General features: G+C 42.3%; 1 protein-coding gene across 10 annotated transcripts in view; it reads left to right on the top strand.

The window, feature by feature from the left end:
* Nucleotides 1-26,947, top strand: part of TLN2 (talin 2) — a 504,733-nt gene that overhangs the window by 189,143 nt on the left and 288,643 nt on the right. For 9 of the 10 annotated variants that reach the window (XM_019968738.2, XM_019968739.2, XM_019968732.2 and 6 more), the window contains one exon: nucleotides 22,405-22,469. The exons of the other annotated variant lie outside the window; for it this stretch is intronic. The gene's annotated coding sequence lies outside the window, so the exon portion shown is untranslated. The remainder of the gene's footprint in view (nucleotides 1-22,404; nucleotides 22,470-26,947) is intronic. 10 annotated transcript variants of the gene reach the window in all.

Here is a 26,947-nt window from a genome sequence, read left to right as displayed (position 1 = left end):
AATTTAAGTATTTATGTATGTATGTATTTATTTATGACTGTGTCGGGCCTTAGTTGCGGTGTGCAAGGGCTCATCGAGGTGTGTGGGCTTGTCTCTAGTTGTGGTGCTTGGGCTTCGTTGCCCTGCAGCACGTGGGATTTTCCCCAACCAGGGATTGAACCTGCGTCCCTTGCATTGGAAGGTGGATTCTTAACCACTGGACCACCAGGGAAGTTACCACAGTTTAATTTTTGCGCTAAAGGGGCATGAATGGCTGTGAAAAATGAAGCTCTGTGGCCCGTGGGAGAAAATCTGCGATTGTGCCCTTGAGGTGCAGCTGAATTTCAGTTACCAGAAGTATCTATTATATAAACAGGTCACTTATGCAAATGTAAATAATAAAAATCAAACAAGGAGAGAATCTTTGACTAGTCACCATGGAGGTCGGTGTGGGTTGTATTTCTGGGTTTACAATCAAGATATATATATCGTTTCAACTGGCTATAAAACTGCAGTTGATGGAGCAGTAATTAGGTGTGGGTTCTCCTTTCTGTCTCCTTCAGGTCAAAGTGCCGTTAAATTATTTGATAATTGTAGTCCCTCTCCCTTCCCTCTCTGTGTAGTTTGCCTAATTTCACTGCCATTCTTTTTCTGCTTCTCGAAGGTCTCCTGTGCTGTTGAGAATGTTATCAGGGTTGCCCTGTTGATAGGAACTTGTTTCCCAATGGTTTCAAAGGGGTTGCATCCCAAAGCTGAGGTGGTTTTTAGAGACGGCTCATCTGTTAGCCGTATTCTCTCTTCACCACCCATGAGCAAGGATGTCAGACTATTCCTCGGCTCTATTCCAAGTGTGTCAACAGCCAATTGCTTTCCAGTTCACCAAGGGCAGAGTAATCTTGAGTAAACATGGCCGTTGGAAAAGAGCAAATATTGGTCTTGGCAGTTGTAGTCTCTCGAGTGTCTGGTCCCTCTCGTGTTAGTGGACAAAAGAAGAGCTACAGCAGAGGGCATGGCATCAAATACCGCATCTGGTTGAAGAACAGTGGTAGAAATATGTAGATACAGAACTTGCAGAAGGCAGTCGCATTCTCCTGCCCTCCCTCCTCTCTGAACAAGTCTGAATCTTCCTTTCACTTTTCATTTTCCTTGTTTAAGCCTGGTCTTCTTAACTTGAGCCCATTGATATTTAGGCCAGATAATTCTTTGTCGTGTGGAGTAGTCCTATACAGGGGAGCATGTTGAGCAGTGGTGTCCTTGGCCTCCACCCATCAAACGCTGGTAGCACCTCTCCCTAGTTAGTTGTGGCAGCTAAAAGTGTCCAATCCAAACAATGCCAAGTGTCCCATTACCTGGGGAAGGGGGACAAAATCACCCGAGGCGGAGAAACACCAGCTTAAGCCGATCCTTTGCAAAGTGATAGCACAAAAGGAGGCTTTCCAGGTGACACTAGTGATTAAGAATCTGCTTGCCAATGCAGAAGACACAAGAGACGCAGGTCCAACCCCTGGATAGGGTCCTGAATTTGATGATGGAAAGGATAAAGGTATGTGTGCGCTGGGTACGGAGGAGTGGTGGTTCAATTTCTCAGCCTTGACTCCTGTTTTTTGCGAGTCCTTTCAGCCTAGTCGTGCTCAATCTGGTCATGATGTGGGTCTCACACAAGTGAGGCCAGTAGGTCGTTGATCAAATCGACGTTATTGACTGTTAGCTTTTAGAGCAGGCTTATTCCCTGACTTGTTGCCATTCCTCTGGTGGCTTTAAGACGGGGATGCCAGTCACATTGAGGATGCCTGACATTTGGCATCTTTCCATTGCTTGATTCCTCACCTGGGCAGCAAAGCATGACAGGAGTCTATTGCCTATCAACGCCTGTGAATCAGTCAAACTTACTTTGTGTCATCGGAGGGGAAGGTGCCGAACTTGGATGTCAAGGTGACACATTGTTTGGGCAGATGTATTTCCTGGATCTTCTCAAGCGTGACTGCCTGTACGTACAGCTGGCTAGTTGTGCTTCCTTAGAAAACTTACAGAAAAGACTGCATCCCTATGAAACTGTTGATCTGCCTCTAAAGCCAGAGGCATTTCTATCATTTAAACATACTTTCAGAATTTTGAGTGTGTTGCAGTATTGTTATCAAAGGAACACAGTTAGGTTACAAACAACGTACTGTGCCTTCATGTAGTGCCTCTCATTTATTTGTTTTTGTTTTTTAATCGGAATTGGAAACATCTACAGAAGCAGAAAGCACAGTAGGAGCTCCACTGTACCCATCCCCCCCTTCAGTGATTATTAATTCCAATCTGTTTTGTTTCATCAAGATCTCCTTCTCCACTCACTTGATTAGTTTAAATACTCCACATTGCATTTCATCTATATATATTTCAGTATGTAACTCTAAAAGATTGAAGCTTTTTTTTTTTCCTAAACATAATTATCTTCTCTAAAAATAAATGAATCAATGTTAAACCTAAAAGTGCCTTTGTACTAAATATCTGTTGCCTTTGGTTGATATGTTTCCTCGGTCCCTTTTGCTCTGCTCTGGGCTCTTCTTCTGGAGAAGGCAATGGCAACCCACTCCAGTACTCTTGCCTGGAAAATCCCATGGATAGAGGAGACTGGAAGGCTGCAGTCCATGGGGTCGCTAAGAGTCAGACACGACTGAAGTGACTTAGCAGCAGCAGCAGCAGGGCTCTTCTTCGTCTAATCATGATATTCAAGGGCAGAACAGATTGGAAACCATCTTTCATTCTCTTTGTTTCCAGTGTATGGATACATGAAGGTGTTAGGCCTAGTGCCTGGCCTGGCAGAAACATAGTAGGTACCTGCTTGTCTTCAAAGTCTGTGAGTTCTTCCTTTCAGGTTCTCTGGCTTGTACCCCATGGGGTACAGTCATTTTCTCAAGGAAGATACTCAGCTGGCAGGTACCTTAAATTGCTCTGTAGCTTCTCCTCAGCACACATGTGCTCTTGGGTGGGCCTGTAAGCCTCCCGTCTCCTCCCCTACACTTAAATGAAGCCTTTCAATCTACTCACTGCCAATTTTTTTTTTTTTATAATTTTTATTTATTTATTGGGCTGCACTGGGTCTTTGTGGCTTTGCTTGGGCTTTCAAGCAAAAGTTGCAGCGAGCAGCAACCACTCTCTAGTTGTGGTGTGCGGGCTTATTGAGGTAGCTTCTCGTTGCAGAGCACAGGCTCTAGAGTACGGGCTCAGTAGTTGTGGCAGATGGGCTTAGTTGCTCCGTGGCATGCAGGATCTTCCCAGACCAGGGATCGAACCTCTGTCCCCTGCATTAGCAGGCGGATTCTCAACTACAGGACTACCATGGAAGTCCTCTGCCAAACGTTTCTATGCCAGAATGTGTGGTGCAGCCAGAGATCTGGAAGTCCCTGAGAGTGGAGTACCTAGTGACCGAGCAGTTTCTATGAGTGACAAAGCTGAGCCTGGAATGCTGCTTGCTGACACTTTGATTCCAGGTTCTTTCATAGCCCCTGCCTTTCCTTAGTCACTGTTGCCCTGGCAGGACATTCCTAGGGGTCTGGAGGAGGGGTCGACTCCCTGCTACCACCTCCCAGTTGCGCTTCCTGCAAGTCCATCACCTCTTGCTACCATGCCCCTCCTTGCCCAGTGGCTCCTTCCCCACCATGTGCAGTCCCTGGGGCTCAATGCCAGGCATCCCCCGGGAGCTGATCCCCCACACATGGGCCTTCCCACCTTCCCAGGCTCCTGCATGGTTGGCAGCTCCAGCCCCCACTGCAGGTGTGCCCTTTAACAACCCAGCTGACCCATGACTGGCTGTCTGTCAAGGCCTTTCCTTCCAGTTTCCATAACCACATCCCAAGGCAGGTGTTGGTTTACCAGATAATATAGCAGCTCTCTTGAGAGTTTCTTTGCACCCTGGTGACACCATGAATCTCCGTTCTTTGACCTCACTGAAACCTCCCTATGGAAACTCCTCCTTTCCTCCCACTCGATTAGAATCCCCTGCTCACACTTCCTCCTTGACTGGGGACCTGAGCTTGGATCCCCATGCCCTTGCCCTGGGGCTTGGAGAATGCAGGCTCCCTCTGGGGACTCCGCTTGAGGCTGGCGCCTGCACACACTAAAATCCACAGCCACTTCTCAGCTTCTTCCCACAGGGGTGTCCTTTTAGGAGCCCCTGGTCCATGCACTCAGGTTCCTCCGGGAAGCACGCAGACCTCACCTTGCTTGAGTCCCCTTACTCCAGCTCCTCCTTGGCATTCACTTTTTTTTTTTTTTTTTAATTTAATTTAATTTTTTAACTTTACAATATTGTATTGGTTTTGCCATATATCAAAATGAATCCGCCACAGGTATACATGTGTTCCCCAGCAAGGTGAAATGGCACTCACTTTTCATAGAGAACACCCCTCCTATCCCACATAGAGCACGGAGCTCCCTGAGGTGCCCCCTGGCCCACTTCCCTCCTCTCCCGGCCAGTGTCCAGTGTGAAGAAAGAGCTCTGGGGCAGAAGCAGCTTCCTTTGCCCCCTCCCCCATAATTCCCTTTCTCCAGGAGTCCCCCTCTTCCTCTGGGCTGTGGCTTCTTTCCTTCCGTCTACAAATTCAAATCCCTGAGTTTTTTAGCATCAGAACCCCATATCCCCATAATCCTGAGGGATATCCGTTATTAACCCTTTTTGCAGATGAGGATACTGAGGTTTAGAGGGGAAGTAATTGGCTGGGCATGAACAGCTGGTGACTACTGGCCATGGGGCGGGTGTGTGGATGCTGACTCCTTGCTCAGCCCTTGACCTTGGGTCACAGACATGGGGAGGACTCAGCCTTCTTAGTAGCCTCTCTGTGGGATGACCCAGTGCTTAGAAATGGAGTCTGAGACTGATTGTAATTGAAGTGACAGTCAGTGCGAGTCATTTGATGCTTAAGCTGCTTAACTCTCTGCTCCTTGATATTTTGGGTACCATCTGTCTTGTCTCACTTGTGAATTCTTTAGAGGCTGCCTCTTCAGTTTTCTGTCCCTCAGAACATTTTGCATGTGGTTGATGCTTACTAATGAGCTCCTTACTCACCTAAAAATTTTTGGCTTTTAACTTCAACCTAGAAGGCTTTTTGAAAACACCATTACTTGATTTCCGTGCATGTTTAATGAACACTTGACATTTTTGTTCAGTTGAGTTGTAATCATTCCACATATGAACTTTAGTTTGTTTATAATTTAATAGTTAATCAGGACCCATCACTTGCATATCATATCACAAAGTGATTTTTAATCCATGGCATTTTATTTTATTTTTAAAATATGTAAATATTTTTAAAGTGCAAACTAAGCTTTAAAATGTATAAAGGTATAATTTATAAGCTATAAAATGTGACTCTTTGCTGAGTCTCAAAAATTTAAATAACAGGCTGTGAACTGAAACGGCTCAGAGTGAGAAACAAGAAAAAATACTACCAATGCATATAGACTAACAAAACAACATTTAGACTAACAAAAGCAATGATACTACTCTAAACGCTTCCAGATAGAAATAGCAGATCTTTTACAAAGAAAGAAGCTTGCCATCAGACTTTTCTGTTTGCAAAAACACAGTTGAAAAATAAATTTTTAAATGCTAAAAGAACTTTTAACTTACAATTTTCCTATCTAGCACAATATCATTTAAATGTTAAAGTGAAAAACAATACAAGGGCAAAATAAAAATAAGTTCAGGTATATGCCCTCAAAATCGTACCACTGAAAGCCAGCATTGAAAATATTTTTGCAGTAGGTATTCAAGTAAAAGAGAAATAATCCCAGAGATGTTGCAGGATAGGTAGAAATTAGGGCTTATCAGTACCTTAGTAAAGTGACTGTTGTTTTAAAACTAAGATCGAAGAACAGGAAAAAAGAACCTCAACACTGTGATAGGATTGGAGAATAATTGGGAAAATAGAAGGCTGAGCACCGAATAATTGATGCTTTCGAATTGTGGTGCTGGAGAAGACTCTTTAGAGTTCCTTGGACAACAAGGAGATTAAACCAGTCAATCTGAAAGGAAATCAACCCTGAACACTTACTGAAGGACTGATGCTGAAGCTGAAGCTCCAATACTTTGACCACCTGATGCGTAGAGCCGACTCACTGCAAAAGACGCTGATGCTGGGAAAGATTGAAGGTAGAAGGAGAAGAGGGTGACAGAGGATGAGAAGGTTGAATGGCATCACTGATTCAATGGACATGCACTTGGGCAACCTCCAGGAGATGGTGAGGGAGCCCTGGCATACTGCAGTCCATGGGATCGCAAAGAGCTGGACTCTGCACTTTCATTGACTGGGTTTGATTCCTGGTTGGGGAACTAAGATTCTGTAAGCTGCATGGTATAGCCAAAAAAAAAAAAAAGAAAGAAGAAGAAGAAGCTATAATTGAAGAAAAATGGCACTGTATTGTAGAGGTAAAAATATTACAGAGTTGTTGCAGGAAGAAGGATCCCTTCTGGGGCCTGAAACTGGGCTCTTGTCTAACACTCAGAAATGAATTGTCCGAGGAGACACATGTGCTGATAAAGCATGAGATTTTATTGGGAAAGGGCACCCGGGTGGAAAGCAGTAGGATAAGGGAACCCAGGAGAACAACTTTGCCATGTGGCTCCCAGTCTCCGGTTTTATGGTGATGGGATTAGTTTCCAGGTTGTCCTTAGCCAATCATTCTGACTCAGAGTCCTTCCTGGTGGTGCATGCTTTGTTCAGCCAAGATGGACGCCAGAGAGGAGGATTCTGGGAGGTGGTTGACATGTGGTGTCTCCTTTTGATCTTTCCTGAACTCTTCCGGTTGGTGGTGGCTATTAGTTCCGTGTCCCTTACCAGGACCTCCAGTCCTAAGACAACTCATGCAAATGGTTACTATGGTGCCTGGCCAGAGTGGGCGGTTTCAGTCAATGTGCTTCCCCTAACAGTGTTATAGACCCTAATCCTAGCTGTGTCTTGGACATAGTTCTGCCTTACTCACCCTCTTGTAAGTGGTGGTTTTTCCTTCCCAAAAATGTAGTTTCTGCTCCCTTTCCCCTTCATTACCTTATGCCTCCCAAGTCCTACACATGAAGAATGAGATGATCAGAAAATGAAGGATTCTGGTGGGTTGGTTTAGATTAGTGTTTCTGAAAGGAACCATCATAATTTAATTTATAATTTGTTTTGGGCTGACCGACTTTTGTGTGTCAATAAAAAAATACAATAAAGATGAAATATTTAAAACAGACATAAACTATAAGCACTTTTATTTTTATTACATTCAACCAACATAAATACTTTGTCAGATTACTATAAAACTTTCCAAATGTTTACTCTCGATTTCTGTACTTGCGTTATTGCAGACCAGTCACAAGCTAGTTGTGGGCAGACCACCCTGTGGAGAGTGCTGGGCTAGACAGTGGAGGTTTTACTTTGTTCATCAATTTCCATGGAGTCCAGTTTTTTTGTTAAACTTTTTTGAAATTGCTCCAACTTATTCTGATCTCTGCTGATAACAAAGAAACACAGCTAGGAAGAGCTGTAAAGTCTACTGACCTTCAGAGGTCAGGTAGAATGTTTGACTTTAAAAAAAAAAATCACTGTTCAACCCTATGTTTAATCAGATGTTCATTATTTCATCCGTTGAAAACCAGTAGAAGGCAGATAAGTGGCTTTCCTCCTTCACATTTATGGAGTGTACCTAGCTCTCCTTTGTCTTATAGTAGAAATGTGGGTTTGAGTATTTTCTCAGCTGCATACAGTGAAATTCTAATACTCAAGGTCATAACAGCCAGAAGAAATGTTATATTCTGATTGCTAGATAAAAAATAAGGATTGGGAATTGCTTTTTAAATAGCACAGCCTTTAAATGTTTTGACTTGAAGTCTGATGGGGTCTATCTGGTGATTACGTGATATTTTATGCTCAAGGTAGCTGTGATTGTCTTACTGGAACACTTAAATTAAATATTTAAATGTTAATGGGAATTGGCAAGAAGAACCATTAGGGGAAGTATACAAAATAATTTGAAGGAGAAGTCCAAGTAAATTAATTCTAGCTTTAGGCTTGTATTCAAATAACACCAGTTATGGTGGGTTAACATGAAACCTATTTTTGCTGTTGTGAAAAGGAATTAGAATCTAGAGAAGCACTGTACTAGAAATATTGTACAATGCATGTAATTGTAAATTCTCCAGTAGCCACATTGAAAAAGCTGAAATTAATTTTAATGTTTTATTTCATCAAGTACATATGAAGTGTTAACATTTCAAAATGTAATATGGAATTTACTTGTTTATTTTTAAAAGCATCTTTGCTATAGATTTTTTTTAATGCTATCCATAAGTAACCCACATTATTCTTGAATATTTATTTATTTATTTGGCTGTGGTGGGTCTTAGTTATGACATGTAGGCTCTTATTTGTGGCATGCAAGATCTAGTTCCCTGACCAGGGATTTAAGTTGGGCCCCTTCCACTGGGAACACGGAGTCTTAGCCACTGAACCACCAGGGAAGTCCCAGTACAGAATGTATTAACGAGGTATTTTATATTCTATTTTACTAAGTCTTCAAAATTGGTAGACTTTATACACATTGCACGTCTTGATTTGGATTAGCCGCCAGTCAAGGGCTCATTAGCCATGAATGACTAGTAGTCATGTTACTGGGTAGTGTAGATTGAGAACCGAAGTCCACAGTGAGGGAGATAATTTGCACAATTATGTGAGTAGTTTTATATTTGAATTAGGATTTGGTCCAGAAGAATTTCAACGGAATTCATAGTTACCTTAGAGGGGATAGTAGGGGGATCTGGGGAGTCACCCCTCCTCCCAAAATGCATCTGGCTATTTGTATCAGTGATTTTTAGCAGGTCATTTCTGTGGACTAGCTGCTTAGTCTCACCCAGGGGCAGGGAGGGAACTCAAGAATTGCTTTTGCTTATTCCATAAGGGCAGAGACCAGAGGAAAGAGTCAAGCAGGACACTGCTTTATTGTTCCTGTTTTTTATTTGAGAGATTTAATTAATATATATATATATATATATATGGAATGATTTTTTTTTTTTAATGCAAGGTTATTATGTAGGAAACTTGTTCCTAGAAGAGACTTTGCTATTTAAATACTGTATACTTGCTAATTCTGTTTTTGGCAAAGAGTAGGTAGAGACTAGGTTACTCTGGGTAGTGAAGTTGGTGCTGGGAATGACAAAGAAACATAGAAAAGGGGAAGTTCTAGCTGTGCCCAAGCAGGGGAACTGTGAGCATCAGAGCCCTCCTGTTCTGATTTCCTCCTTGGTAGCAGAGGCCTACAGGGAGGGGCTGTGTGACTGTCCTGCCCACAGTCGCCCAGATAGCTCCTGTGCTGCTGGGAATCAGAACTCAGGCCTGCTGGGTCTGTCTTGAGTCCTCTGTGTCTTGCAGTATGCAGCAGGGACAGAGAAGACGAGATGGCAATAATGTTAATGGATAAGCATAGAATTTTTCTTTTTTCTAAGTGAAAGTGGCTTTTTGTGCATTTTTCAGATTTAAAAATTGTAGTTTTAGAAAATAGTTATATTGAAGTGGGATAATAGCTGGTATTGCTTCAAAATAATCTCCAGTGAGGGAGATTTGCACAAGGAAATAAGAGGGAGTCTGGACGAAATGAGAGTGACTATGAGTTGATAATTGTTGGAGCTGAGTGAAAAAAGTACTTTTGTTGTTGCTATTCAGTTGCTAATTCATGTCTGACTCTTTGCAACTCCATGAACTTCCCTGTCCTTCAGTACCTCCTGGTGTTTGCTCAGACTCATGTCCGTTGAGTCAGGGATGCCATCCAACCGTCTCATCCTCTGTCGCTCCCTTCTCTTCTTGCCTAAATCTTTCGCAGCATCAAGGTCTTTTCCATTGAGTTGGCTCTTGGCATCAGGTGACCAAAGTATTGGAGCTTCAGCATTAGTCCTTCCAATGAATATTCAGCGTTGATTTCCTTCAGGATTGAGAGTTTGGTCCGCTTTCTGTCCAAGAGACTCTCAAGTCTTCTCCAGCACCACAGGTCAAAAGCGTCAGTTCTTTAGCCGGCGCTCAGCCTTTTTTACGTATGGTCTGACTCTTACATCTATACATGACTAGTGATGATTACTTAGGGATTCATTATTCTCTTTATTAGCTATTTGAAATTGTTAATAGAAAGCTTTAGGTATTTAAATGGTACATGAAGTTGTAAAAAAAAAAAAATGCTCTGAAATCCATTATCCAACAGTAACTGCCATTAGCTTGAAAAGCATCTATTGAACATTCCTTTATGTGAAGATGTCTTGAAGAAATACAGGAAAGATGTGAGTCTTGATGTTGCTCTTACAGACATTTTATTCCAGTTCCAGAGCCCAGAGATAACACTTTCAGAGAAAAAAGTCAGTGTTGGTTACAGATGTTTTTTACCCCAGGCCTTATGCTTATGTGGCCCTTAGGTTGGCTTGTGAAGGAGGTCCTCCTTCTGCCTTTTGTAGAGGAGTGGAGTGAGGCTCGGAGGACCCACACTGCTCTCTGCACTTAACATGGGTGTAAGGGAACCAGGATGCCCCTGGCCGTGGGTGACTGGGCACCAGGCTTTGTGTTGGGCACTTGGGCACCTTACCTGTTGGAATAGTTGGACACCTTATCTATTGGAATCATAGTATCTTGTGGAACCAGAATTGGAAGGAATACAATATAATATAATGAATGGCCAAATTATGCAGAGAATCTACCAAGACCCGTGAAAACATAGAGAACAGCAAGAGTAGGGGAAACCACATGGAAGGAAGGCTCCTGGGAAAAGGAGGAGCTTAGAATGACAGGTCAGGGAAAGGAGGAGGACACATATGGCTCAGGAGGATTGACATTCGAAATGTGGTAACAAGAAGAGGAAATTTCAGTGGCAAAAGACTGTTTCTTTTGGAGTATTTTGGTTTTGAATGAAATGTACCAAAATGAATATGTATAGGAGAACCATTGGCCAGTGGAACAAAGATCAGAATGATTCAGCCTTTTGGAAAATGTATCAGGTGGTCATTCATGAAGACCAGATTGCACATAGTAAGAGATATGAGGGCAGCAAAACTACCTTTGAGTGATGAATGATGAGGGATACAATAGCTACTGATCAGTCAAGTGATGACAAGTTCTTATTTATTTTTTAAAAAAGTGTCCCTGATTTCACATTATGTATACCTGAGTAGCTAATTTGTTCTTGATTAGCCAAGCCATCCTCCCAAAAGGCCCCGTGTTCTTATCTGTAATGCCTATTTAAGTTGCCCAGAAGCTAATGAATTTCCACAGTGCACCTTGATTCTTCCTGTTGCTTTTATGGTGCTCACAACACCTGGGCAGCCAGGTTTTGAGAGCTGGAAGAATAAGTGTTTAAACGAATTCATAGGAGTTTAATACTTCTCCTCTACGGGAAGGCCACCCGTTTGCCTAGCCCTGGGATATTCCATCATTGTTGATAGGTTTTTCATTGGCATGGAAATTTACATAGTTTACCACTTGACAAAGTAGTATTCTCTCTGTGTGTTCTTCAGTTGAATGATTTCAGTACAGAAGAAGAAGTTCTTGAGGAGCTAGTACGGAGGAGTAGCCCACAAGTTAAAGATTGAGATGGCAGTGAGAATAACTGTGGGGGAGGAGACTTTCTCAGGGTCACTTCTAGCAGGTTGGATCTCTATGTGGGGCAAGTTCAGCCTCACTGCTCTGTGTGCAAGTGCTATCCAGTTGGCCAGGGGAGCCCAGGTCCTCCACCACTGTTTCTGCAGGCCAAGCGCACTTTGTCTCACTCTGAGCCTCTCCCCAGGCTCTGCCATAGGAGTTTCCCTGGCCTCAGTGCTGGGGAAGGGGAGGGGCATCCATGACATCACACCTCACCCTTTTCTTCTTGCTTATTTTATTTTTACTGTCATAGACTTTATTTTTTGAGTACTTTTTGGTTCATAGCAAAATTGGCCAAAAAGTGAGCACAGTTCCTACACGCCCACTCTCCACACACATACATAGCTCCCCCTCCCACCCCATTATCAACATTCCTTCCCAGGGGGTATGTTTGTTACAATTGATGAACCTCCAGTGACAAATCATAACCACCCAAGGTTCATTCTTGGCATTAGGGTCCACTCTTGGTGTTGTATGTTCTGTCAGCTTTGACAAATGTATATTGAGTTGTATCCACCACAATAGCTTAACATAGAATGGTTTCACTGCCCTAAAAGTCCTCTGTACTCTGCCCATTCATCCCTTCTGAGCCCACAGCCTCTGGGGACCGCTGAGCTTTTTACTGTCTCCATAGTGTTGCCTTTTCTGTTGTTGAATGCCATTTGGTTGGAATTATGCAGTATATAGCCTTTTTAGATTGGCTTTTCACTTATGATACACATTTAATATTCCTCAGTGTCCTTTCATGATTTGAGAGCTCACTTCTTTTTAGTGTTGAACAGTATTCCACTGTACAGGTGAACCTTTTTGTTCACATTGGTATCGTCTCTCACCTTGCCTTCCTAAAAGAAATGCTCTGCTGGTTTAGGCTAGGGGTAGTAAGTGATGATGGAGAAGGCAATGGCACCCCACTCCAGTACTCTTGCCTGGAAAATCTCATGGACGGAGGAGCCTGGTGAGCTGCAGTCCGTGGGGTCACTAAGAGTTAGACATGACTGAGCAACTTCACTTTCACTTTTCACTTTCCTGCATTGGAGAAGGAAATGGCAACCCACTCCAGTGTTCTTGCCTGGACACAACCCACTCCAGTGTTCTTGCCTGGACAATCCCAGGGACGGGGGAGCCTGGTGGGCTGCCGTCCATGGGGTCGCACAGAGTCGGGCACGACTGAAGCGACTTAGCAGCAGCAGCAGCCACTGGTTGATGACTAACACTTGCCTCTCCATGTGCATCAGTGAAAGGTTGTTGCTGAACCATGCAAAGACTCCGGGATTCTTGGCCTCCTGAGGAGAAGAATTCAATCTGGGGCCAGAGACGAGGCTTGATCACTCAGAGCTTTTGTGTAATAAAGTTTTATTAAAGTATAAAGGAGATAGAGAAAACTTCTGACATAGGCATCAGAAGGGGGCAGAAAGAGTACCCCCTTGCTAGTGTTAGCAATGGAATTATATGCTCTCTAATTAGTTATTACAGTGAATCAAAAGAACATCTGGAGGTTGTAAAGACCTCACTAGACCTACTCCCATAATTTACATTTTAAGATAACAGAATTAGCCAGAAGGTTTTTTCCAGAGACTGTCCTCAAGCAGGATACATTATTATTATATAATCCTAAGGAATGTAGAGGGGAAAAAAAATTTTGTCCTTTCTTCCTCCTTGAGAATTCCAGACCCCTCTCTCCTTGGGGACCCCTAGACTTCTTATCAACCTGCCTAGAAAATGACTCGCTCATCAGGTTGCACTGTGGGTCCCTGTGTGACTCTGCTCTCCCACAGGGTCCAAGCTGGAGTGAGCCAACAGACGTTCTTTAGGAGTTAGGATAGGGAATAGCTTAGAGGGGGACATCTTATACCATCCTCTAATCGTTAAATCTCAAAGCCTTTCTTTGCTTTGAGATGGGGGAAAAGGTATAGTTATGAAAAGGTGTAGTTCCCTTATTGATAGGAGGCCAAACAGGAGAGACGCTTACTCAAAGACACTTAGGTTTGTGGCAGGAGAGTGAGTCATCAACCAAAACCCCTGGGACTGAAAAAGGAAAGTGGGGCGGCAGGAGTGGGGGTTTGTTAACAGGAACCTTGACCTTGAAGAAGCAGGAAGGAGGGTCATGGAATGAGGCAGCCCTTCTCTTCAGTGTGAGTGTGCGTATACACATACACACACGCGCGCCTGAACCCACCCTGACCCTGCTGCTGTAGTACTCCAGTCTCTTAAAGTTTGCCACTCTCATCCCCGGTGTCTCGAGGTTATTAATCATACTACACATGTTCATTCATTCTGCAGATACCTACTGAGCACATAATGGGTGTAAGGAACAGTGCTGTGAACTGAGGCGGGAACTCTAGGGGGAGTCATAGCTCCTGTCCTCTGGCAGCTCACTGTGTTGTGTGGACTACAGACACTTAAATAGATTATTTGAACGTGATATGATAAATATCAGAGAAGGCAATGGCACCCCACTCCAGTACTCTTGCCTGGAAAATCCCATGGATGGAGGAGCCTGGAAGGCTGCAGTCCATGGGGTTGCTGAAGGTCGGACACGACTGAGCGACTTTACTTTCACTTTTCACTTTCATGCATTGGAGAAGGAAATGGCAACCCACTCCAGTGTTCTTGCCTGGAGAATCCCAGGTACGGGAGAGCCTGGTGGGCTGCCATCTATGGGGTCGCATAGAGTCGGACACGACTGAAGTGACTTAGCATGGTAAATGTAGAAACAAAGATGTGGTCCATCAAGTCTCCCTGAAGTAGGTGGAACTCGATGGGGTGCTGGGTGAGCAGGGGAGTGTGGAGGCCATTTGAGGCATGGAAGTTGGGAGGGCAGAGAGCACTGCAGGGAAGCAGTACAGAGTACAGGGTTCCAGGTGGAGTGTGGGCACGCTGGTGCTGAGGCACTGACTGCCAGGCCAGATGAGGTGGGGGGTGCAGAAAGGGGCCCCGGAGATTCGTGCAGTTGGGAAGCTGAGGATAGCTCAAATGACTTTCTTAGATGGTTTACTCTGGGCTGGAGAAGGGCTGGCATGCTGGTGGCACAGGGCAGGGCTGCTGCAAGAGACGGGACTATAATCCAGCAATCCCACTCTTGGGCATATACCCATAGAAAACCAGAATTCCAAAAGATACATGCACTCCAGTGTTCACTGTAGCACTATTTACAATAGCCAGGACATGGAAGCAACCTAAATGTCCATCAGCAAAGGAATGGACAAAGATGTGGTACATATATACAATGGAATATTGCTCAGCCATAAAAGGAATGAAATTGTACCATTTGCAGAGACATGAATGGACCTAGAGACTGTCATACAGAGTGAAATGAGTCAGAAAGAGAAAAATAGGTATCATATGTTAATGCATATATGTGGAATCTAGAAAAAATGGCGTAGATAATCTTATTTGCAAAGCAGAAATAGAGACACTTGTAGAGAACAAGTGTATGGACAACGAGGTGGAAATGGGAGGGTGGAGTGAATTAGATTAGGATATGCATATATATAGATATACCATTGATACTATGTATGAAGCAGATCATTATTGAGAACCTCCTGCATATAGCACCGGAAACTCTATTTAGTGCTCTGTGGTGACCTAAATGAGAAGGAAGTTCAAAAAAGAGGGGATACATGTAGGCATATATAGTTGATTCACTTTGCTGTACAGTAGAAACTAATGCAACATTGTAAAGCAATGATATTCTAATAACATTAATTTTTAAAAAGTAAGAAAAGAAAAAAAGGGACTGTAGCCAAACCAAAAGTTGAAAATTGCCAAATAGAAACACACTGGCATTAATAGTTTTGTCAGGAATGGGCGAGGGAAAGGTCTCATCAATTTTTTGAATGATCAAGGAAGAACCAAAACAATTTTTTCCTACTCTTTCCTCCTCATCCCCTTAAAGAAAAAAAATGCATACTTGTTAAAAAATTTTAATGCATTATCCTATTTTGTTACAGTGAATTTAGTTTAGCAAAAACTTTTAAAATGTATTCTTTTGAATGTGTTGCAAGGGTTATTTTATACATTAAGTTCAGAATATTGAAGTTCTTTCTAATCCAAAAGTCAAAGGAAAAATATCCTTTATTTTAGAGGGGTGGTTTTGTGGGAGGGAATTACAAAGGATGAGAGATATTAGTAGGAATGAAACAGGCAAAACAAACTACTTTTGGGAAAAAAAATAGGAAATTGTTTTACAGTAAGCATTTCAAAATCAATTTAAAGCTGTAGAGCATATATTTTGGCCAGCTCATAAAATGAGTTGATACACTTATATAAGTTTATTTATTCTGTACTTTATTCATATAGCAGATAAGGAAATGGCCACCCACTCCAGTATTCTTGCTTGGAGAATTTCATGGATGGATAGAGCCTGGCAGGCTACAGTCCATGGGATCGCAAAGAGTCTGACACTACTGAGTGACTAACACTTATTCATAATAGTCAGATATTTGTGGAACATCCTGTACAAGCTATTCTAGGGCTGGAAGAATAGCTCTATACCAAGAGGAGTCCCTGTTCTTGTGAAAGTTTACATTCTACCTCATGTTACTATTTTAGTTTTACTTACATATAAACGAGAGATGGAGAACAGTGTATTATAATGCAACAGGGAATTCAGGGCATTTCCCAGGTTGTCCAGCTGTGAAAAGCATCTAAAGACTGAAGGAGGTAAAGCAGTGTAATTAGAGCACTTCTCTAACCCTCCTAGTAAACAGAAGTTTCACAGCACTTTGCATTAATATTGTTTGCACTGTGACCTGATCTTTAGGGGCATGGTGCCTGGTCATGTCATTGCGTGTGTAGTGGGGCAGAGTGAGCCTTCAATAGTCATTTGCATAAAAGAACTAATTATAACATTATTTTCCAAACTGTCGACCTGGGCACGTGTACCAAGACATAGACCACAAAAGGTAAAGGAATCTGTATATAGATAAGGTTGGGGCCTCTTATTTATATCCACATTAGCACACTCAACTGTCCAAAATGTTCTGCATTAAAGGAACTCCTTGATTTAAACCAGCATTTCACACATGTATATTGAGAATCTTTTTTCACGCATAACACCTCTTACTTCCTGGTTTGCTGGAAGAGGCATCCAGAGGGATTTGTGGAGCCTTTCTTTCTGCTTGCAGAAATCAAGGTCATCTATCATTCCTTACTTCTGAGGGCCATGAGCATTGCTACTTGGAGCTTGGCTTCACTGAGTTTCCTTTGACCCCCGGACCCAGTCTCTAGCTGGAAAGTCAGCCAAGGAAAGCCATGAAAAGAGAATTGTCATTTCCCTCGGAGTCAGATACCTTCTGACACAGTAGAGCTGGACTCTAATTATTGAACTGCGCTTTCAAAGAAAATGTTCTCAAGGTTTCAGAGGAGAAAAAAAAAAATAATCCTTGGCAAGGGGTAGAATTGGAGGAAGTTGGGAAGTTGGAAGAATTTTTTCTTCACAATTTGTCCTCTTTTCTCTCTTTGGCTCTTCCTGTCTTTATTTTATGACTACTGAAACATCACACTTGGTCTCTTTCTTCTTGGATTTTGTTTTTGAGCAATTAGTAATAAATGTGTCAAATGTTAGTGGTAACTTCAAGCTAAGAGTAGTATATTCTGCTCGTGGTTGGCTAAAATCTACTGGCTGTCCTGCCCCTTTGCTTGGTCTTGCCTTATAAAAGCCCTTTTGCGACTTTGGGCACCAAAAACACTTGGGATGTTGCCCACACAGGCCTATCTTAGTATTTTTATGCTCGTGTAGATGGTACGAGGGTAAAGTTTGAGTGTCCTGTTGCCGTTTTCCATCTTTGATTGGAATATTAGGACAGATGTGTTCTTGGCTCCTATGGGTCAGCCATATACATTGTGCAGGCTCTTCATGGCTTAAAACCCCCTTCAACTTGGCCTTGCATTCCTGTGGGGATTTTGCCAAGTGAGATGTGGAAAACAAAGAGTCCGTAAGACTCTCCTGGTGAAAAAGTGCCTTGTGTAGTCCCAGATTACTTAATATGCGTTTTGCTTCTTTACTGCTGTTCAGATGAATCATTTAAAGATGTACCTTTTACTAGATGCTTACTGGGCTCCATGCACTGTGTTAGGAACTTCACCCATCCGTTTTCATTTTATTTCTGCATCTGAAGTATCTAAGTATTCCTCTCTTTTCTCTGGTAATGAGTGACATGGGACTTGGAGAATTATATCTAAGTTTCCACAAGGAAGTAGGAAGTGATCCAAGATGTGCAAAAAACAAAACAAAACAGTTAGGTACTTCTGTTGGTGACAAGCGTTTTAGCCAGCAGCTTTTCTGCCTTTTCATCACGTCTATAAACACTTCTCAAAATACTCCAGAAAAGGTAGAACATGGGAGCTGCCAAGAGGTTTATCATATGATCCAGAGAAGGCTACTTAAAGGCAGCATTCCTTCAAATAACAGGCTCCTGATACCTTTAGAATAAATTCCTATTTAATTGGAAGGGTCTTATTCATATTTAAAATAAACATTTTGAATAGGTAAGTGCCCTATGTAGAGACATATTCTGTCCTAGGGTTCTCTAGGGACCTTGCTCTGTTCAGGCAATGAGTTTCTGCCTGTGGGCAGTGGCCATCTCACTGACCACTGAGCTGGAGGTCAAGCAAGGTCATGTTTGATTCTTGAACTTACCTCATTGTTTTAGATGTATTATTACCTTTAATCCTCACAACAGCCCTTTTCCTGGGCATTATTATTACAGGGGAAGAAACTGAGGTACACCAGAGCCAAATGACTAATTGTTGTCATTTGGCCGCTCAGTCATGTCCGACTCTGCGACCCCATGGAACTGCATCATGCTAGGCTTCTCTGTCCTTCATTACTTCCCGGGGTTTGCCCATGTTCACAGATGCATGTTCATTTAGTCAGTGATGCCATCCAACCATCCATCCTCTTTTGGCCTCTTCTCCTCCTACCTTCAGTCTTTCCCAGCATCAGGGTCTTTTCCAATGAGTTGGGTCTTTGCATCAGGTGGCCAAAGTATTGAGTTTCAGCTTCAGTATCAGTCCTTCCAATGAATATTCATGGTTGATTTCCTTTAGGATTGACTGGTTTAATCTCCTTCCTGTCCAAGGGACTCTCAAGAGTCTTCTCTAGCACCACAGTTCGAAAGCATCAATTCTTCGGCGCTCAGCCTTCCTTATGGTCCAACTCTCACATCCATATATTAGTATTGGAAAAACCACAGGTTTGACTATACGGACATTTGTTGGCAAAGTGATATCTCTGCTTTTTAATAGGTCTACTAAATGACAGAATCAGGGTCAGTCACTGTAAATCACTGTGCTATTGCTCTTCCCCTAAATGCCATGTTCTGTCTCAAATCCTAATGCATCTCAGCCTCAAATATGGACTTACCTGGTTCCCCCATGTATCTACTTAGAAGGGTGCCCCTACCCTGGGTAGTGGGGTGTGTGCGGTCAGAACAGAGGCCAGCAGTGGGCACTGGGTGGCCTGCGGGTTTGTCTGAGTGATGCCCTGGAGGCACAGATGTTTAAGTTAAACCTTTGATGGCTTGTCTTTGAAATTGGATAGTCCTTTTTCTACTTTCTAGAGAAATTTTTTTGGGGATAGGACCCTTTGGGAGATTGAGGGGGATTAATTAAATTTGTATTTGACATCCAATACACCTCTGAAGGGATTTGTATATTTGTTGCTTTTTAGCCAGGTTTGTAATTACAGTCTTAGGAGGATTCTTGTATTATATGGAACTTCTGAACCTTTAAAGATAGGGCAATGAGAAGAGTAAATTTGTCTGCTGGAGATAAATTGAACATAATGGGCCCATTATGGGAATACATTTCTGTATTTTATAGTCTAAATAGAAAGAAAAAAAGCTTTTCATATGTAAATATAACCCAATAAAAATAAATCTGCAAAGTGGTTAAAACATGATAATGGAGACTATTTTAACCGTAGAAATAGCCCATCTGGACAAATATGTCCCCTTTGTTTTTATTCTTTTTCAAATGGTCTTTTCATGGGTTCTCATGTTAGTCAGGAAAGAGCTCCTCTATCTCTTGAAGTATTGAATAGTATTTGTGCCTTTGTTATACTAACTTTGAGCTGCCTGCTTCAGTCCCTTTGGCTGTAGGTCATAAACAATACATGGCATTGTGTATAACAAATCTTCATTCATGTGATTACAAGATTTACTGTTCTGTTTTCAAATGGAATGGATGATTGAGAAGGTGGAAAATCAAAAGCAGCACTGTATTACATGGGGTTCCTGTGGTCACAGATAACAAACTCAAGCTAGCTTAAGTAAAAAAAAAAAAAAAAAGATTTATAATAAGGATAGAGGTGTGTCTTAGGAACTTAAGGCAAGGATGAAGTGGCCCTCAGGAATGAACAGGAACCGGAGAGAAGGAAGGGACCTCTCTCATCAGTGTTCACAGCAAGCACATGTGTGACACAAACGTTACAGGGAGGGGAGAGAGGTGACGGAGGGAAAGTAGCAATCTATGCAGTGTATTACTTTACACTCAAGCGTGACATTAAAAAACAGCTCCGCTGTGTTCTTTGGGGAAAAAAAAATTCATGCTCATTATATGAAATTCAAACAGTCATAAGAAAAGCAGGAATGCTTTAAAATTCAGATAGGCAATCATTACTGTTTTAATAAACGTCCTTCTAGCATGTATAAGGACATCTAGAAACACTGGCATGCACACGCAGAAATGTAATCATACTTTGCATGGTCATTTACCTGTTTTATTTTATTTTTTAAGTTTTATTTATTTATTTATGGCTGCACTGGGTCTTTGTTGCTGTGCACGGGCTTTCTCTATTTGCGGCGAGCAAGGGCTGCTCTTCATTGCCGTGCGCAGGTCTCATCGTGATGGCTTTTCCTGTTGTGGAGCATGGGCTCTAGGCACACAGGCTTCAGTGGTTGTAGCACACAGGCTCAGTTGTTCCTCAGCGTGTGGGATCTTCCCCAGACCAGGGATCGAACACGTGTTCCCTGCATTGGCAGGCGGATGCTTATCAACTGTGCCACCAGGGAAGTCTTGCCTGTTTTATTCACTCAGAAGTGTATCACGGCTCTTTTCATACCAATAACTATCATCAATAAATACATGTTTACTTGACATCTCCTATTTGTAAACCTTTAGGATACTTACTCCCTCTGCCTTCAGTGATTATAAACATGTTATGTGTATCCATCTTTCTGCTTTCACAATAATGTATTTTGAGTAGATTCTTAGAGAAAGATTGCTAGATCAAAAGGTATGCCATTTTACATGCTGATATAATTGCCAAAGTGGCTACATCGTGAGCTGTGGCCATAACAACAGCTCCTGTCAGTCTTGGACATCATCACCAATCTGACAGATAAAAGGAGCTCGGTTTTCTGAAGTTGTGTTTTCCCGTTGTTAGTATAATTGAGTATCTCTTCATGCATTTGTTATCGTTCACTGTTCTATTTCTTCTCATGGGAAGTTTATTAATTTGCTTCATCCATTTTGAGCTGGGGTATTAATTTCTTTACTGACTTTTTTAAAAGATTTTTTTTGGATACAGATCATTTTTAAAGACTTTATTGAATTTGTTACAATACTGCTTCTGTTTTTATGTTTTGGTTTTTTAGCCTTGAGGCATGGGGGATCTTAGCTCCCTGACTAGGGATTGAACCCACACCCCGTGTATTGGAAGGTGAAATGTTAACCACTAGACTGCCAGGGAAGTCCGTCCTTCAGCTCTTGTATGAATATTTTACTTAGTTTCTTATTTTACCCAAAGTATCTAAGTTTGTTTGTTTGTTGTCTTTATTTTTTACTTGTTTTTGCCTTTCCTGTATTTGAGATTAAAAAAAAAATGTTGCGAGCCAAATGTCTCAGTCCTTGAGTTTTACATTTTGATGTCATGTTTAAAAAGGGCCTTTCTATCTTAATATTATAAAACTATTCATCTGTATGTTTTTCTAGTACTCATTTGATTCTATTTTGAATTTATTCTCTTTAAATAGAGAGAGAGAAAGAGCGCGCTAGATTTTTCTCTCCTCCCATACAGCCAGCCAACATCTTTTATTAACTAGTCTCACATACTTACCCAGACTAGATTACATGCACTTGGTCTATTTCATATGAAACCTGTTTCTGTGGCTGCATGTTTATTGTCTGGTTATTTCATATATGTGTTCTCACTCAGGCCATTGTTTAACTATTAACAGCAGTCATTGTTTAATGTTTAATGCTGGCCCATTTTGTTGGCCATAATCTGTGATCTATTATGGTTCTTCTCTCTTTCAAATTGGGTTTGCATGGATAAGGTGCTAAATTCTCAGATATCAAGTGCCTCAGAGAACTGGGAGTAAGATGGAAACAGTGGAAGCAAGACGGGACTGCTTCCCAGACAGGAGGAAAAAGTGAATAAGACAAGAGCTCATGGATGCTGATTTTAAAAACAATCAGTGCAGTGCCTGTGATTTTTGTTTTAAATATAGGTGGGGGCAGGAAGGATAATGTATATATTTGATCTTTGTTTAAATCTAAAGCCATTAAACATTCCCATCACAGGGAAGAAAATAATGTGTTTTGCTTCTTTGCCAACTGGAACGTAATGTTGGTCTCTGAAATAAGTGCCTTGGGACCTTGATTCCCTGTTGGTCAAGAAAATTCCCAGCCCATGTGTTGCAGCGGAAATTCATTGTTTCCTGAGTTATTTCCTTTCGCACTTAGTGTGGGGGAAATGACCAAATGTATAGATTGAGTTTTTTTTTTTTTTTGGAAAACTGATGTCTATAACATTAGTTGATTCTGATGGTTTTCATAACTGTTTTAGGTATTGCTGCTGAAGGATTCTCAGATGCTTCAGGGAAATCGATTTCACATAAACTGAGAATTTAGGTGAGTCTGTTAAAAAAAACTATTTTATTTTCAATGGGTCACCTTCCTGCACTGATAAAATTTTACAGAGCATTAAAACATTGTCGCTTCATGCTGTCTTGTTTGATTTTTTTTTTACCACGGTTCTGTGAGATAGGACTGTAGCTGCCTGGTCTTATTACCTCCACTGCTGTGTGATTTTTTTCCGTCTGCTAGTTTGATGGGGGCAGGGTAGGGCTTGGAAAAAGGGGTTAGTAGCTGGTTTTTTACCTTATTGTGTGGACTGTCATTCTCTCACTCAAAATTTACCTTATAATTTTGGAGTTAGGGAGGGAAGTACTGGATGAGAAGTTAATGTGGAACTTTCAGCAGCCTTTTTTGTTTCTTAATTGGAGGATGCTTTACAATATTGTGTTGGTTTCTGCCATACATCAGCATGAATCAGCCAGAGGTATACATGTGTCCCCTCCCTCCCGAACTCCCCTTCCGTCTCTCTCCCCACCCCATCCCTCTAGGTTATCCCAGAGCACTGGGTTGGGCTTCCTGTGTCACACAGCAAATTTCCGCCTGCCATCTCTTTTGCATACAGAGTGTATATGTTTCCATGCTATTCTCTCAATTAGTCCCACACTCTCCTTCCCTTACCGTGTCCACAATTCTGTTCTCTAGGTCTGTCTCCATGGATACAGAGATTGTGTTACATTATACATTGGTACTTCCCTGGTGGCTCAGACGGTAAAGTGTTTGCCTGCAATGCAGAAGACCCGGGTTTAATCCCTGGGTCAGGAAGATCCCCTGGAGAAGGAAATGGCAACCCACTCTAGTACTCTTGCCTGGAAAATTCCATGGATGGAGGAGCCCAGTGGGCTATAGTCCATGGGGTCGCAAAGAGTTGGACACGACTGAGCGACTTCACTCACTCACATACAATGGAATATTACTCAGCTATAAAAAAAGAATGTATTTGTGTCAGTCCTAACAAGGTGGAAGAACCTAGGGCCTATTATACAGAGTGAAGAAAGAAAAAGTCAAATATTGTATATTAACTCACGCATATTTATATCTAAGGAGAAGGCAATGGCACCCCACTCCAGTACTCTTGCCTGGGAAATCCCATGGATGGAGGAGCCTGGTAGGCTACAGTCCATGGGGTCGAGAAGAGTCAGACACGACTGAGCGACTTCACTTTCACTTTTCACTTTCATGCACTGGAGAAGGAAATGGCAACCCACTCCAGTATTCTTGCCTGGAGAATCCCAGGGACGGGGGAGCCTGGTGGGCTGCCGTCTATGGGGTCGCACAGAGTTGGACACGACTGAAGCGACTTAGCAGCAGCAGCAGCATGATATCTAAAAAGATACCCTTTTTTTTAGTAATGATGGACCTATTTTCAGTAATCTTTGTGCTGAAACAGTTTAGTGGTTCCTGGAGCCCTCCAGCGATGGGACACAATTGCTACAGTGTGAGATGAAGTATACATTGGTTACAGATTATTGGTTTTCCTCATTTAGTTGTATTTGTTGTGCCTGCTGCTGCTGCTAAGTCGCTTCAGTCGTGTCCAACTCTATGCAACCCCATAAATGGCAGCCCACCAGGTTCTGCCGTACCTGGGATTCTTCAGGCAAGAACACTGGAGTGGGTTGCTGTTTCCTTCTCCAATGCATGAAAGTGAAAAGTGAAAGTGAAGTCGCTCAGTCGTGTCCGACTCTTCGTGACCCCATGGACTGCAGCCTACCAGGCTCCCCCATCCATGGGAGTTTCCAGGCAAGAGTACTGGAGTGGGGTGCCATTGCCTTCTCTCTGCTCCCAAGTAGTGTGTATGAAGTGCCCTGGGCAGGGACAAAAGGCAGTCTTCTTCAAGTCTTGGCTGTGACTCAGTTAAAGTCTAACAGGTTAAAAAGGATTGGTTTCTGCTCCAAAACCGTATCATGACATAACAGATATATTAGTTCTCGACCAGCTGTGCAACTCTAGACGGGTTAATCTCTGCTAGTCTCCAAATCCTTATCTGTAAAATGTAGAGGCTGGCCCAGCCTCATAATTCCCACACTTTTATATTTTGTGAAAGAGGAAAACAGAAAATGAAGATCTATTTTTACTAGATTTTTCAGGCTATACTTAAAGGAAGTTGGTCATTGTTTAAGCTGGATAGTGCATGAGTGTTCTCTATTTATATGCTAATCTCTTTATTTTGTTTTACAATTTTTCATATTTTTCAAAAATAACTAGCATCTGCTAATATCATTTCATGAAAGAAAAATATTTTACTACTGAAAAAGTAGGTGTGTCGTGAATTTGCCTTTTGATTGTGTTTAGCATTGTGAAAACGCTCTTTATTTCCTTCCTCTTTCTTGTTTCTCTGGTGACCACTGACCATTACGCATCAACTAGTGCCGGCCTGGGGACTGAGTTCTGGGAAATACTGGGTGCGTGATTCATAACAGCTCTTCTACCTCTAAAACTGTATCATTCCTTTAAAGTGGGAAAGAAATATACTCTAGTTATATACATTGGCTATTTTCAGAAAGTACTGTGACAGCTGGCATGGTTGACTTCTCTGACAAGAAGTCAGAGGTGAAAAGACAAGGGATTGTTCTGCTGGGGAACCTAAGTGAAAATGGCTCGTCCATGTGAACATTAAATTTATCTGTGAGCCACCTTGCAGTCAGTGGAAAAATGAAGATGTGACAGTGTGTTGAGTTGTCTGATAAAAGTGTGCAGAATCCTCACTTCACACCACTGTGGGCAGCCTCTGGACACGTGATGTTTGATGGATAAGTGTCTGCCTGCACTGTAGGGATGCTGAGAGCTAGGGGTGAGAAGGGCTGAATATCTAACTCTGGACACAATTGCAAATGCCAAGTGCGAGGAATGCAAGGCTGGGAAGGGGTCAAGGACATGGTCAAGAGTTAGGAGCTGAGGGCAGTGGGACCAGACATATACAGGACAGGAAAAAGTAAAGGAGCCATCCTGCCCTGAGATCTTCTGGGTGTCTTGACACGGATGTTGTCTTTTGAGGATGTGCAGACCGCACTAGGTGGCCAGTCTCAGTGAAGGGCTGGGCACAGTGGACAGGAAACACATCAGATATACCATTGTTTTTCGGTCACTCAGTTGTGTCCAACTCTCTGCGACCCCATGGACTGTAGCGTGCCAGGCTTCCCCCTGTCCTTCACCATCTCCCGGAGCTTGCTCAAAGTCGTGTCCATTGAGTCGGTGATGCCTTCCAGCCATCTCATCCTCCGTCACCCCCTTCCCCTTCTGTCTTCAGTCTTTCCCAGCATCAGATATATGGCTTTCCCATCAATTTCAGATCCAAAACCAGTGTGCCAGATGTGTTCTTATGCCTTGGGTCTGTAGAGAACGGAAGAGTACGGTTCTTGCTTACTTCTCCTTGGAGATGTGGGGATGTGTTGGAGGGGTGGGATGGGTGGAGGACACAGGCAATAATGGACTGAGTATGAGGACAGTGAGATAGTGTGAGGGAGGAGCAGTAGTTAACACATGGTTCACGATGCCACATGCCCAACCCTGATTGCTTCAGGATGCTGTGTTGTTAACTATGGTCTTTGTTGATTGCAACATGGTGATTCAGTCCTTTTAAACTCTTTCCCCCAGTGATGTCTGGCTTTCTTGTGTTTTAATATTCCTAGTTTCTGGGAAACTTAAATGAAATCTGACAGACTTATCTGGTTGTTTCCCCTTCTGTCAGCCTGACACTTGGTTTACTGCCTGATTTGTATGCTTCAGTTGGGTTGCTTCCACCCCAGGGATATTTATTTTACTGCCCACCCCACACCACCCCCTCCCTTTCTTTAAAGGGAAAAGCTGTATCAAACAATGATGACAATAACAGAAACATTTCTCTTAAATGTATAGGAATAAGAGAGATGATCTGAAATGTTGACGTTTCTGGAAGTGTCTGAAGTCATGAATAAATGCTAGAGGCACTTTTATTTTGACATAAATGAGAGGAAGTAGAATTGTAGGGATCTGGGCCAGTCCTACTCTGAATAAAATTTAAAGAATGAGCAATGTTATCAATCAGTCATGTTGTGAGCCTCTCAGAAGGCAAGGCCATGCTGGGTGAGATGTTGTAGCGATAAGCTATTAAATGTGAGACAACCATGCTTCACAAGAATAAACGGGATGCTTTAAAGCATTGCAAGCAAGTGAGAGAGATGAGAGAGATTGATGGAGAGTAGATGGACGAGAGCATGTGATAAATGATTTGTTTAGTGTTTAACTTAATGACTCATGGTATATTCCAGATTTGAGAATAGATGCAATAATCTGAACTTATCTCCATGTTCCCTGCAGGCTAGTAAGAAAAAATATTTTAAAACTGAGTTTAAATGAAAAACATTGTTTTTGGCGCTTGGGGAATTTTTAGTTCCCAGTGCTGTTTAGGAGAGGATTGAATCTGTAAAATTCAAGGCAGGATCTACATAGCTATTTGTTACTCTGTATCAGTCACTTAATCAGCTATGTCAGAAAAG

Source organism: Bos indicus, chromosome 10 (genome assembly GCF_029378745.1).
Source record: "Bos indicus isolate NIAB-ARS_2022 breed Sahiwal x Tharparkar chromosome 10, NIAB-ARS_B.indTharparkar_mat_pri_1.0, whole genome shotgun sequence".
NCBI classification, from domain to species: Eukaryota; Metazoa; Chordata; class Mammalia; order Artiodactyla; family Bovidae; genus Bos; species Bos indicus.
The sequence above is the reverse complement of the archived record's forward strand: the minus strand, read 5'-3'. Positions and strand labels throughout refer to the sequence as shown.